The 12,172-nt window shown below is 34.9% G+C and overlaps 1 non-coding gene across 1 annotated transcript; it reads right to left on the bottom strand.

Moving 5' to 3' along the window:
• Positions 1–2,008: 2,008 nt before the first annotated feature.
• LOC128035032 (small nucleolar RNA R71) lies at positions 2,009–2,115 on the bottom strand. The gene has a single exon (XR_008191436.1). It is a non-coding gene; the product is annotated as a small nucleolar RNA R71 (small nucleolar RNA).
• Between the last annotated feature and the right edge of the window lie 10,057 nt (positions 2,116–12,172).

The following is a 12,172-nucleotide window of genomic DNA, read 5'->3' as shown; positions in this document are numbered from 1 at the left end:
AATTTATTCCCTATTTAATTTGGGCAGAACTTTTAACCTTGCATTCAAACCCCTCCAAAAAATGTGGCTTTGTGGATTTGCCCCAGGCTATTTTTAGCAAAGTTGAATCTCTCAACTTTTCCATGTGTGTGGCCAACCAAGGGGGGTCTCTTTGGCTGATGGAATTCTCTACTTTTAGAAGTCACAATCAGCTATAGAATCCACCCCTTGTTGATCATTCAAATCATCCCTCACACTCTCATTTCTCTCTTCTCCTCTCTCACTTTCTATCAACTTTTCCTTCCCATTTTCTCTTTTGTTCACGTGCCGATTTCTTCTCTTGGGAAAGAGGTCCTCACCAGCCATTTTTGAGCAGAAATTAAAGTGTTCATAAGCCACCTTGATAGCTGAGGACAACGGAGAACGAAGAACAGACAAATCAGTCAAGCCACGGAGAAACACTAGATTTGCTTCTTGTTGCCTATCTCTTTAAATTTCGTTGTTGTTTTGACAAACATGTTTATGAATATTTATGCTAGTGAAATGATTATTTTAACCAATCTAGCTTGAATTTAACCCGTGTTGGGTTGATTATATTTTGCCTGCTTGAATTATTGAAATTGTGTTTGTGCTGTTATAGGCCTCGGTAAGATGCTTGATTAAGTAAAATCATGCCTAAGTTATTCTTGCAATATTAATTATTAGATAACTAATGAATTAATTATTAAATCCTATTGAAATTGTAATTAATCGACACAATACTTAATCCGTGCATGTTTATTCTTCTAAGGTAGCTGAAGTTAATTTAGCATTGTATTTGGCGATACATGTGCCTTACATAACTTGCAAGATTATTGTGATTCAACTGTTTCAAGGTAGAGATACTCTGTTACCTCACTTGATCTTTTATATGCTTGTGAAGATTGATTAATCACTTGGATTGACATTGAAAAATGTTCAAGAGATTGATTAATTTAACAAGTATGTATGAGCAATAGTTAGCAAATTACTGAGTTGCCGTGAATTTATTCATAGCAGTATAAACATAAGTTTAATAATTCTAAGTTAAAGAATGTAATTAATCCAACACAATTATATCATCTTGATTAAACCTTATTTGAAATCGTGCATGAGAACCTTTTTATTTTTAAATTTTTTTTACTTAGTTTTTAACCCTTAGTTTTTAATCATATTTAAACTAAAATATTTTTCATCACCAAAGTGTTTTAACATTAATTTCATAAATATTCCTTTTTACAGTCCCTGTGGGTACGATAACTCGACATTTACTTGTCACTTTATTACTTGTTGCGATTGTGTACACTTGCACATTTTTGTCTTTCCAAGTTTTTGGTGTCATTACCGGGGACTGTTTTTAAAAAAAAAGCCATTATTTATGAATCTGTTTTTACATTTTGGTTTATTTATTTTCCTGTTTAAATCTTTACTTACTTAATCTTTCTGTGATTATTTCAGGTGTTTATGAGTATTGACCAGATTATCAACTTACTCCCTGTGGACCCTGAAATAGAACGAACCTTTTAACAGCGAAGAAGACAAGCTAACCAGAGAAGGACCAAAGAGATAAACTTTGAGAAAATGAATCAAGGAAACGGGAGCAAACCTTGCTCAGAATCCTATCCTTATTGCTGATGATAGGGATGGAGCTTTACGACAGTATGCCATGCCAGTATTTAACGATATTAATCTGGGTATTATGAGACCTGAAATTGAGGCACAACAATTCGAGCTAAAGTCAGTCATGTTCCAGATGCTTCAAACTGTTGGCCAATTCAGTGGAATGCCTACTGAAGATCCTCATCTTCACTTAAGAATATTTATGGAAGTGAGTGATTCTTTCAAGTTAGTCGGAATACTCGAAGATGCATTACGACTAAAGTTGTTCCCATATTTGCTAAGGGACAGAGCTTTTGCCTGGTTGAACTCATTGCCACCGAACTCCATTTCTACATGGCAAGAGTTAGCTGAGAGATTCCTCATGAAGTATTTCCCACCGAGCAATAATGCCAAGTTGAGGAATGAGATCACTGCCTTCCAACAAATGGATGATGAGTCCCTGTATGAGGCATGGCAAAGGTACAAAGAGTTATTATGAAAGTGCCTTCATCATGGAATCCCACATTGCATTCAACTTGAAACATTCTATAATAGTCTCAACGCTCACACGAGGATGGTAGTGGACGCCTCTGCTAATAGTGCTCTCCTTTCTAAGTCTTATAATAAGGCTTACGAAATTATTGAGACGATTGTCAGCAACAATTATCAATAGCCAACCAATCGAGCAGCGTCAGGAAGACGAGTCGTTAGAATACATGAAGTGGACGTTCTCACTTCACTTGCATCTCAGGTATCTTCAATATCTTCATTGCTTAAGAATCTTACCACTAATGGGTCTAACAGTTTTGTAGCCCAACCACCTAACCAATTTGAGAATATAGCCTAAGTGTATGTGGGGAAGGACATTTTTTTGAAGAATGTCTATCGAACCCTGAATCTGTATATTACATGGGTAACCAAAACAAAAACCGAGGAAGGCAAGGACTGCAATCCAACTTTTATAACTCATCGTGGCAAAATCACCCAAATTTTTCCTAGAGTAACCAAGGGGTTGGAACCAGTAACACTTACGCCCAACCTAGACCAACTCAGCCGTCTAGTTTCCCCCAACAAGTTTAGAAACCAACCCAAGCGGAACCATCCAATAGCTTAGAGAATCTATTGAAGGCATACGTGGTGAAAAATGACGCCACTCTAAGGAATTTAAAGAATCAAGTGGGTCAGCTTGCTACTGAACTCAGGAACCGACCACAAGGTGCTCTACCTAGTGACACAAAGAATCCAAGAAATCTGGGGAAGGAACATTGTAAAGTGTTGACATTGAGGAGCAGAAAGACAGTAGAGCCTAACACTGTCGACATTGAAAAAGAGCCAGCTGAAGCTCAAGATTCAGAAGAAGTTCAACCAAGTTTTGAAATTCTAGTTTCACCAGAACCAGAATCTGCAAAACCCAACAAAGTAACCTCAGGACCAGCTAATTCTGATCAACTAACAACGTCGTTAGATGCAAAATTACCGCCAAAGATGAATCAACCTGAATCAATCCCAGTAATGAAACCACCACCACCCTACCCTCAAAGACTTTAAAAACAGAAGTAGGAGATTCAATTCAAGAAATTTCTTTACGTACTCAAGCAACTTCACATCAACATCCCGTTGGTTGAAGCACTTGAGCAAATGCCGAACTACATCAAGTTCATGAAAGATATTTTTTCTAAGAAATGAAGACTTGGAGAATTTAAGACGGTAACTCTGATGAAGGAATGGGTGCATATCTTCAAGACAAAATACCTCCAAAATTGAAGGATCCTGGATGTTTTACCATACCGTGCAACATTGGAGTAACATATTGTGGTAATGCATTATGTGACTTAGGTGCAAGTATCAACTTGATGCCTATGTCAATATTTAAGAAGTTGGGGATAGGAGAAGTTAGACCAAGTACAGTTACGTTTCAACTAGCAGATCGATCCTTAGCACATCTAGAAGAAAAAATCGAGGACGTATTGGTACGTGTAGATAAGTTTATCTTTCCTGCTAACTTTTTAATTCTAGATTTTGAAGTAGAAAAAGAAGTACCAATCATCCTAGGAAGGTTGTTCCTAGCAATTGGAGGGACCCTTATTGATGTGTAGAAGGGCGAGCTCACTATGCATGTTCAGAATGATTAGGTAACATTTAACGTCTTTAAGTTTATGTGATTTCCTGACACAATGGATGATTGCTCTACAGTGTCCAATTTAGAGAATTTAATAGTGGAAAAGGAACTCAACTGTGTTGAGGACCTACTGGAAAGAATTTTGACATCGGATCCTCCAAATGATGAAGAGGAGGATGAATACTTAGCTTTGCCAGAAGCTAATCAAAGGGGATTTAATCTTCAATCCTGTTTTGAATCTTTGGAGTTAGAAAAGAGGGGCTATTATCAACCAAAAGCGTCGATCGAGGAGCCACCTAAATTAGATCTCAAGGTATTACCTTCTCATTTAAAATACGTTTATTTAGGTAACGCTTCTACTCTACCTGTGATTGTTTCAGCAGAATTGACCACTAAGCAAAAAGAGAAACTTATTTTAGTTCTGAAACAATTTAAGAAGGCCATCGGATGGACCATAGTCGATATTCACGACATTAGTCCATCTGTATATATGCACAAGATTATCCTGGAAGATGGCAAAAAAGGGACGATCGATGGACAACAGAGACTGAACCCCATCATGAAAGACGTGGTAAAAAAAGAGATCATTAAGTGGTTAGATGCGGGTATCATCTATCTCATCTCAGACAGTTCATGGGTAAGCTCGGTCCTGTGCATACCAAAAAAAAGGTATCACCGTCGTAGAGAACGAGAACAACAATTTGATACCGACTAGAACTGTTACGGGATGGAGAATCTGCATCGATTACTAGAAGCTGAACAAGGTGACTAGGAAAGATCACTTTCCTTTGCCGTTCTTGGACCAGATGCTGGATAGACTCACAGGACGAGATTACTATTATTTTCTCGATGGACACTCGGGGTATAATCAGATTACTGTAGCATCGAAAGATCAACACAAAATGACATTCACCTGCCCGTATGGTACATTTGCATTTAGACGCACGCCATTTGGTTTATGTAATGCACCTGCTACATTTCAAAGATCTATGATGTCTATTTTTACTGACATTGTTGAGAAATATTTGGAAGTTTTTATGGATGATTTTTCAGTATTCAGAGATACTTACGATGATTGCTTAGCCAATCTAACTACGGTACTAAGGCCATGCGAAGAAACGAATCTCGTACTCAACTGGGAAAAGTTTCATTTTATGGTACGAGAAGGAGTTGTTCTAGGACATCGAATAACGAGACATGGGATTGAGGTAGACAAAGCAAAGGTAGACGTTATTGAGAAACTCCCACCTCTAACTTCTATAAAAGGTGTTAGGTGCTTTTTGGGCCACGCCGGTTTTTATCGAAGATTTATCAAGGACTTCTCCAAAATTGCTAAACCCTTATGCAAATTATTAGAGAATGACTCTATATTCAAGTTTGATGAGGAATGCTTAAAAGCCTTCCACGATTTGAAGAGTCAATTAGTCACGGCACCCATAGTCGTCACACCAGACTGGGATTTGCCATTCGAACTGATGTGTGACGCAAGTGACTTCGCAATTAGAGCTGTCTTAGGCCAGCGAAGGAACAAAGTTTTTCATCCCATCTACTACACAAGTCGAACCCTAACAGGAGCTCAACTGAATTATACGGTAACAGAAAAAGAGTTACTTGCTATTATGTTTGCTTTCGACAAGTTTCGATCTTATCTGGTAGGTACCAAAGTGACTGTCTATACGGACCACTCGGCAATTAAGTATTTACTTGCAAAGAAAAATGCTAAGCCGAGGCTGATCCGATGGGCACTTCAACTTCAAGAGTTTGATCTAGAAATTCAAGATCGAAAGGGAGTCGAAAATCAAGTAGTAGATCACTTGTCTAGATTAGAGCCACAAGAAAGGAATTCTCCTCTTATATCAATTCAGGAGATGTTTCCAGACGAACATATCCTAAAGGTAAATCATGTCGATAATACCCCTTGGTTTGCTGATATTACTAACTATTTAGCTTGTAGTTTGATGCCAATTGATAAGACGTATCAACAAAGGAAAAAGTTTTTTCACGATATGAAGTACTATTTCTTGGAAGAGCCATATGTGTTTAAAAAGTGTGCAAATCATATGATCAGGAGATGTGTGGTAGAAGATGAAATACCAAAGATTTTATACTATTGTCACTCAGCTCTAAGTGGGGGACACTTCGAAGGTACACGTACAGCAGCCAAAGTATTGCAAGCCAGATTCTTTTGGCCAATATTATTCAAGGATACATATGCTTATGAGAAGAGCTGTGATCGATGTCAAAGGGTTGGAAATGTCACCAACAGAAATGAGATGCCTCGAACAAACATCATTGAGGTAGAGTTGTTCGATGTATGGGGTATTGACTTTCTTGGTCCTTTTCATCCGTCTTGCGATCACAAGTACATACTAGTAGCAGTCGACTATGTGTCTAAGTGGGTCGAGACTGAGGCATTTCCGACAAACGATGCTAAGGTTGTGATGAAGTTTCTGCAGAAGCATGTGTTCACAAGGTTTTGAACTCCAAGAGCTATCATCAGTGATGAAGGATCCCACTTTGTGAACAAGTGGTTAAAATGGTTATTAGACAAGCACGGAGTGAAACACAAGGTTGCAACAGCTTACCATCCGTGGACAAATGGGCAAGCTGAACTGAAAAATAAGGAGATCAAAGGCATACTTGAGAAGGTAGCCTGCCCGAACCGACGAGATTGGTCCACAAGATTAGATGATGCTTTATGGCTTACAGAATAGCATACAAGACACTGTTAGGGATGTCACCCTATAGGTTGGTCTTTGGGAAAGCCTGCCATCTACCATTGGAGTTAGAGCACAAAGCTTACTAGGCTCTTCAACAGCTTAATTTGGATCCTAAGCTCGCAAAAGAGAAACGAATGTTCCAACTCAATGAGTTAGAAGAGTTCCGAATGTTCTCATATGAAAATGCCAAATTACTTAAAGAAGGACTCAAGAAATAGCATGACAACCACATTCGAGTTCAAGAATTTGAAGCAAGTCAGCAAGTCTTGTTATTCAATTCCAGATTGAAGTTCTTTCCAAGTAAGCTAAAATCATGTTGGTCCGGTCCATTTATGATTCACCAAGTCTATCCATAGAGAGTTGTTGAACTCAAAGGTAAGGGAGGTAATTTTCGAGTTAATGCTCAGCGCCTGAAACATTATTAGGGAGATAAAATTAAATGGAATAAAATCTCGTTCATTTTATAGGATACTTAATTTTTCATTTTTTTCTTTTTGAATAAATGATTTAGGGTATATTTTCGGGTAAAATATGTTTAAATAAATTCTGTCTAGGAGATTGGAACTTAAGCAGGACCGTTTATGACCCCTCCAATCTTTCCTGGAAATTTGTTTTAACATAATTTTCCAAGAAATTATCCCCTAAATGGAAAAGTAAATTTTTAGTTTCAAATAAAAGGGTCATATTAATTTTATCAACTTAGCTTAGAATTAGGATTAATTAGGAATTTTTTATTTCTTCACAATAAAGTAAGATATGGGAATCAAAAGTAAATATGGACAAGTAGTAAAGTCTAAAGTGTGGCAATAGATATATACATGTCTAGGATTGGATCTAGGAAGAGCTTGGTACTTAAGCAGTCAAATTGACTCACCTCCTCTTTTTGGGAATCCTACCTGATGTATAGTATCTATTCACTTTAAACAATGAGGACATTGTTCATTTTAAGTTGGGGGACCGAAAATTGAAATTATTTCCACTCAAAATAAAATTTTTGTTTTAATTATGAATATGATATATTTTTGTTCAATAAACTTGAATTTTGTTAAGTATGCTAAATTTAAGTATGAATAAAGTTTGATTATTTCAATAAATTGTTATGTTAGCTTAATAATGACATGAAATGTATTTCTAATAAAGCATGCAAATCATACCATAAAATTTTAGTTCTTTAGGAAAGTTAGGAATGCATGAAAGTTTAAGTCTTTAGAATTGACTTAGTAGTTTCTTGAGGCGAAATCCTAGGAAGCATGGAACATTGAAAATGATTTAGGCAACTGTTGTTTGGACCATTTGAGCCTTTCAAGCCAACCATGATAAATTTTTTATCCTTTGAAACACAACTTTGAGACTTTATGGCCTAATTTGATTTGAACCCTTACAAAGTTAGCCATCATTTTTCTTAATTATCTTAAAAATGTCCCAAACACTAGACTCAGTACTATTCAGAGTATTCTTTGAAAATAAATTTAGGGGAGTTGCAAAGAAGTATGAAATCTCTAAAAATTACAGTACATGCAGTAAAATACTCGAAAAAAACATATGTACTTGAAGTAAATTGCATTAAAGAGCATGTGAAAAGGAAAGAAAAGTTGATGTATTGAAGGTAATTATTTTGAAAGGTCCGATACAAGCTGAGTCTAGGGTTTTTTTTAACCTAAAATTATCTATCTTTTACCTACCCCTAAGCCCAGCCACGTTACAACCTTGTTAAAGACCTATTGATTCAAAGTTCCAATGTTACCTACATTAGTGGAGAGAAATTGCTTTGTTCAACATATGAAGACATCAATTAAGCTTAATGATTGTAGTTTAATTTTGAATAAGGGATTAAAATTAAATTGGTAGGGATTAACATGTCTTTATTAAGAAATATTTAGTCTCATTTTGCTATTGTAGTAATTGTTGAGATTAATTTGAACGATATATATACTTCAGTAGCATAATTATCAAATTTCTTGTTTTTGAGCATAAGTATATTGATTTCATGATTTTGGGAAGAATGTTGTTCTGAAGAAGTTTTTCAAAAAGTTTTTTTGAGAAAAAAATTTCAAATTTGTGCATTACTCGGGACAAGCAATGAAATAAGTTTGGGGGTGAGGAAACACGAAAATTTATGTGTTTTTACATGCCGTCTTTAACTTAAAATCATGCTATTTCGGTTAAATTCTTGTCGAAAAATAATTAAATTATGTTAAAATAAGAACATAATTAATTTTAATTAATTTTATAGTTAACTTTGATTAATTTTGACTATTTTTGACAGATTCACACAAAGGGCGAAAATTGGCTCGGCAGACAATGCTCGAAAAATAAAATCGAGAAGCAATTTGAAGCATCAAGAAAAATTTATTTCTAGCCTAAGATGGTCCAAAAATGTGTGTTAATTCATAATATAATTAATTTTAATTTATCCCCAATTTAATTTGGGCTTAATACATTATTATTAATTAATTATGGAAAAAAAAGGTCCAGTTGAACCGCATTGGTTGAACCGAATCTAGTGAACCGAACCAGCCACCAATTGGGCTGCCCAGAACCGTCCATATGCTGACCCAAATCAGCATTTTAGCTAACTAAATAAGCTTGCAAAAAAGCCCTTGAAGAACTTTCAACCTTGCATTCAAACCCCTCCAAAAAATGTGGCGTTATGGATTTGCCCCAGGCTATTTTTAGCAAAGTTGAATCTCTCAACTTTGCCATGTGTGTGGCCAGCCAAGGGGGTCTCTTTGGCTGATGGAATTTTCTATTTTTAGCAGCCACAATCAGCTATAAAAGCCACCCCTTGCTGATCATTCAAATCATCCCTCACACTTCCATTTCTCTCTTCTCCTCTCTCACTTTCTCTCAACTTTTCCTTCCCATTTTCCCTTTTATTCAAGTGCCGATTTCTTCTCTTGGGAAAGAGGTCCTCATCAGCCATTTTTGAATAGCAATTAAAGTGTTCATAAGCCACCTTGATAGCCGAGGACAACTGAGAACGAAGAACGGAGAAATCAGTCAAGCCACGGAGAAACATCGGATTTGCTTCTTGTTCCCTATCTCTTTAAATTTTATTGTTGTTTTGACAAACATGTTTATGAATATTTATGCTATTGAAATTGTTATTTTAATCAATCTAGCTTGAATTTAATCTGTGTTGGGTTGATTATGTTTTGCCTGCTTGAATTATTTAAATTATAATTAATCGACAGAATACTTAATCAGTGCATGCTTATTCTTCTAAGGTAGCTGAAGTTAATTTAGCATTGTATTTGGCGATACATATGCCTTGTATAACTTGTAAGATTATTGTGATTAAACTGTTTTAAGGTAGATATACTATGTTACCTCACTTGATCTTTTATATGCTTGTGAAGATTGATTAATCGCTTGGATTGACATTGAAAATGTTCAAGAGATTGATTAATTTAATAAGTATGTATGAGCAGTAGTTAGCAAATTACCGAGTTGCCATGAATTTGTCCGTAGCAGTATAAACATAAGTTTAATAATTCTAAGTTAAAGGAATGTAATTAATCCAACACAATTATATCATCTTGATTAATAACTTATTTGAAATCGTGTATTAGAATCTTTTTTATTTTTAAATTTTTTTTACTTAGTTTTTAACCTTTAGTTTTTAATCATCTTTAAACCAAAATATTTTCCATCACCAAAGTGTTTTAACATTAATTTCATAAATATTCCTTTTTACAGTCTCTGTGGGTACGATAACTCGACATTTACTTGTCACTTTATTACTTGTTGCGATTGTGTACACTTGCACATTTTCGTCATTCCAATAATGCAGCATGTATAGCTCAATTGAAGGGTGGTTATATCAAAAGTGATAGAACGAAACATATTTCACCAAAGTTATTCTTCACCCATGATCTTGAGAAAATAGGTGATATAAATGTTCAACAAATTCGTGCTAGTTAGAATTTAGCAAATCTTTTTACTAAGGCATTGTCAACTACAACATTTGAAAGACTACTTCACAAGATTGGAATGCGTCGACTCAAAGATATAATGTAATGTTGCCATCAGGGGGACTCTAAAAACAAGTTGTACTATTTTTCTTTAACCAAGGTTTTGTCCCATTGGGTTTTCCTGGTAAATGTTTTTTTTAATGAGGCAGCTTGTAATAGAAGATTGTGTATTATTTTTCCTTCATTAAGTTTTTATCCCATAGGGTTTTTCTTAATAAGGTTTTAACAATGCACATTATCTACCAATGGACATCCAAGGGAGAGTGTTATGAATATCTTATTAAGTGGATGTCCATCATGATCAAGATAAAGTTTTGATGTACTTTAAATTCTAATAGTTATTAGAATTAGATCTCTACTTCTTTTATACTTCTTATGCCTATAAATAGAGACTCTAATGAAGCATTGTAATCATCCATTTTATCAATAAAGTACATTCTCTATTACTTTCATATTTTCTTTGTTCTTTATTCTCTCCATCTCTCTTTATTTTATAACAAGATCAAAACCTTACTTCAACAAAGTATTTGGGTGGGTTTTGATTTATAAATTAAAATTTTGCAATTGAGTTGAGTTAATTTTATTTAATTTATAATTAATTTAATTTTTATGATTTAAAATAAATATTTTATATTTAAAAATCAAAATAACTTAAAATATTATTCATAAATCCAATATTGGAGTTACTTTTTTTTCCTGAAAATTTAATTAGAAAACTATGAAGTTTTACTGAAAATATGCAAAATCTATAAACAAAACCCATGAAATTTTACTGAATAATGTTCAAAACTTATAAACAAAACCCAGAATAAAAAATAAAAATCCAAAAATTTAATAAAATTTATTTTTGAATATGTTATAATCTAGTTGTATTTAATTGGATAAAATTTTGGGCCTTGGCCCGTATGAGATTTGGAGACCATCATCATTTTTAATGCGGAAAAGCCCAATCTCAATCTCCACTGTTCTTGGACCTCAGTTCTTTGATCCATTACAGATTCACCCAAAGAGACCTGCTGATAATATGCGTTGTAATATCATATTTAGAAGGTTATATATCCTACAGAAACAATGATAATTTCTTTTGTAATATGTAATATCGTTACAGATTCATAGAAATAAAAGTTGGTACCAATAGCTACATGTAAACATGGCTGCCCCTGCAGAACTAGGTTGTAAGGTATTGTTTTATGTAATTTGAACTTTGGCTAGTTGAGTCACGTCATGATGGGTATGGTTTAATCATTGGCTCCTAAAATAGCAGAAACAAAGGAAGCTTTTGCCCTGCAAAAGTTGTTGGTTATACTTATTCACTTGTTCTGTGCATCATTATGTCGTTTTGTTATTTATTTTTACAGCAACTAACGAGTGTCAAACAAGTTGATGGCTACTACGTTGTAATCTTTTTAGCTGTTGGCAAACTTTTTACCTTCCTCTTTACCCCCATAAAATATGTCTCAACATTCCAGATCCTTGATATCATACCGTTACAACATATAAACATAGTGATATCAATGCTCTTGTTCTTTTCTTCTTTTGCTTTGCTCAGGGAAATAATTTTATTATTAATAAAAAAAGAGGATAAGACCTCAAACACCCAAATAGCCAGGTTTGCTATCGAGACAGCATAGCACAAACCAGAACAGCATCATAACACAGGTCTGAACCTCCTAAAAAACCAAAGGACTAGAAGCACCAGCAAGGCAGGACATCCCTCCTCAGTCTCAAAGCAGACGATACAACCACGATAATTGCTACCACCA

This window comes from Gossypium raimondii, chromosome 11 (genome assembly GCF_025698545.1).
Source record: "Gossypium raimondii isolate GPD5lz chromosome 11, ASM2569854v1, whole genome shotgun sequence".
Lineage (NCBI taxonomy): Eukaryota > Viridiplantae > Streptophyta > Magnoliopsida > Malvales > Malvaceae > Gossypium > Gossypium raimondii.
Note: the sequence above shows the minus strand (reverse complement) of the source record. Positions and strands in the feature narration are given on the sequence as shown.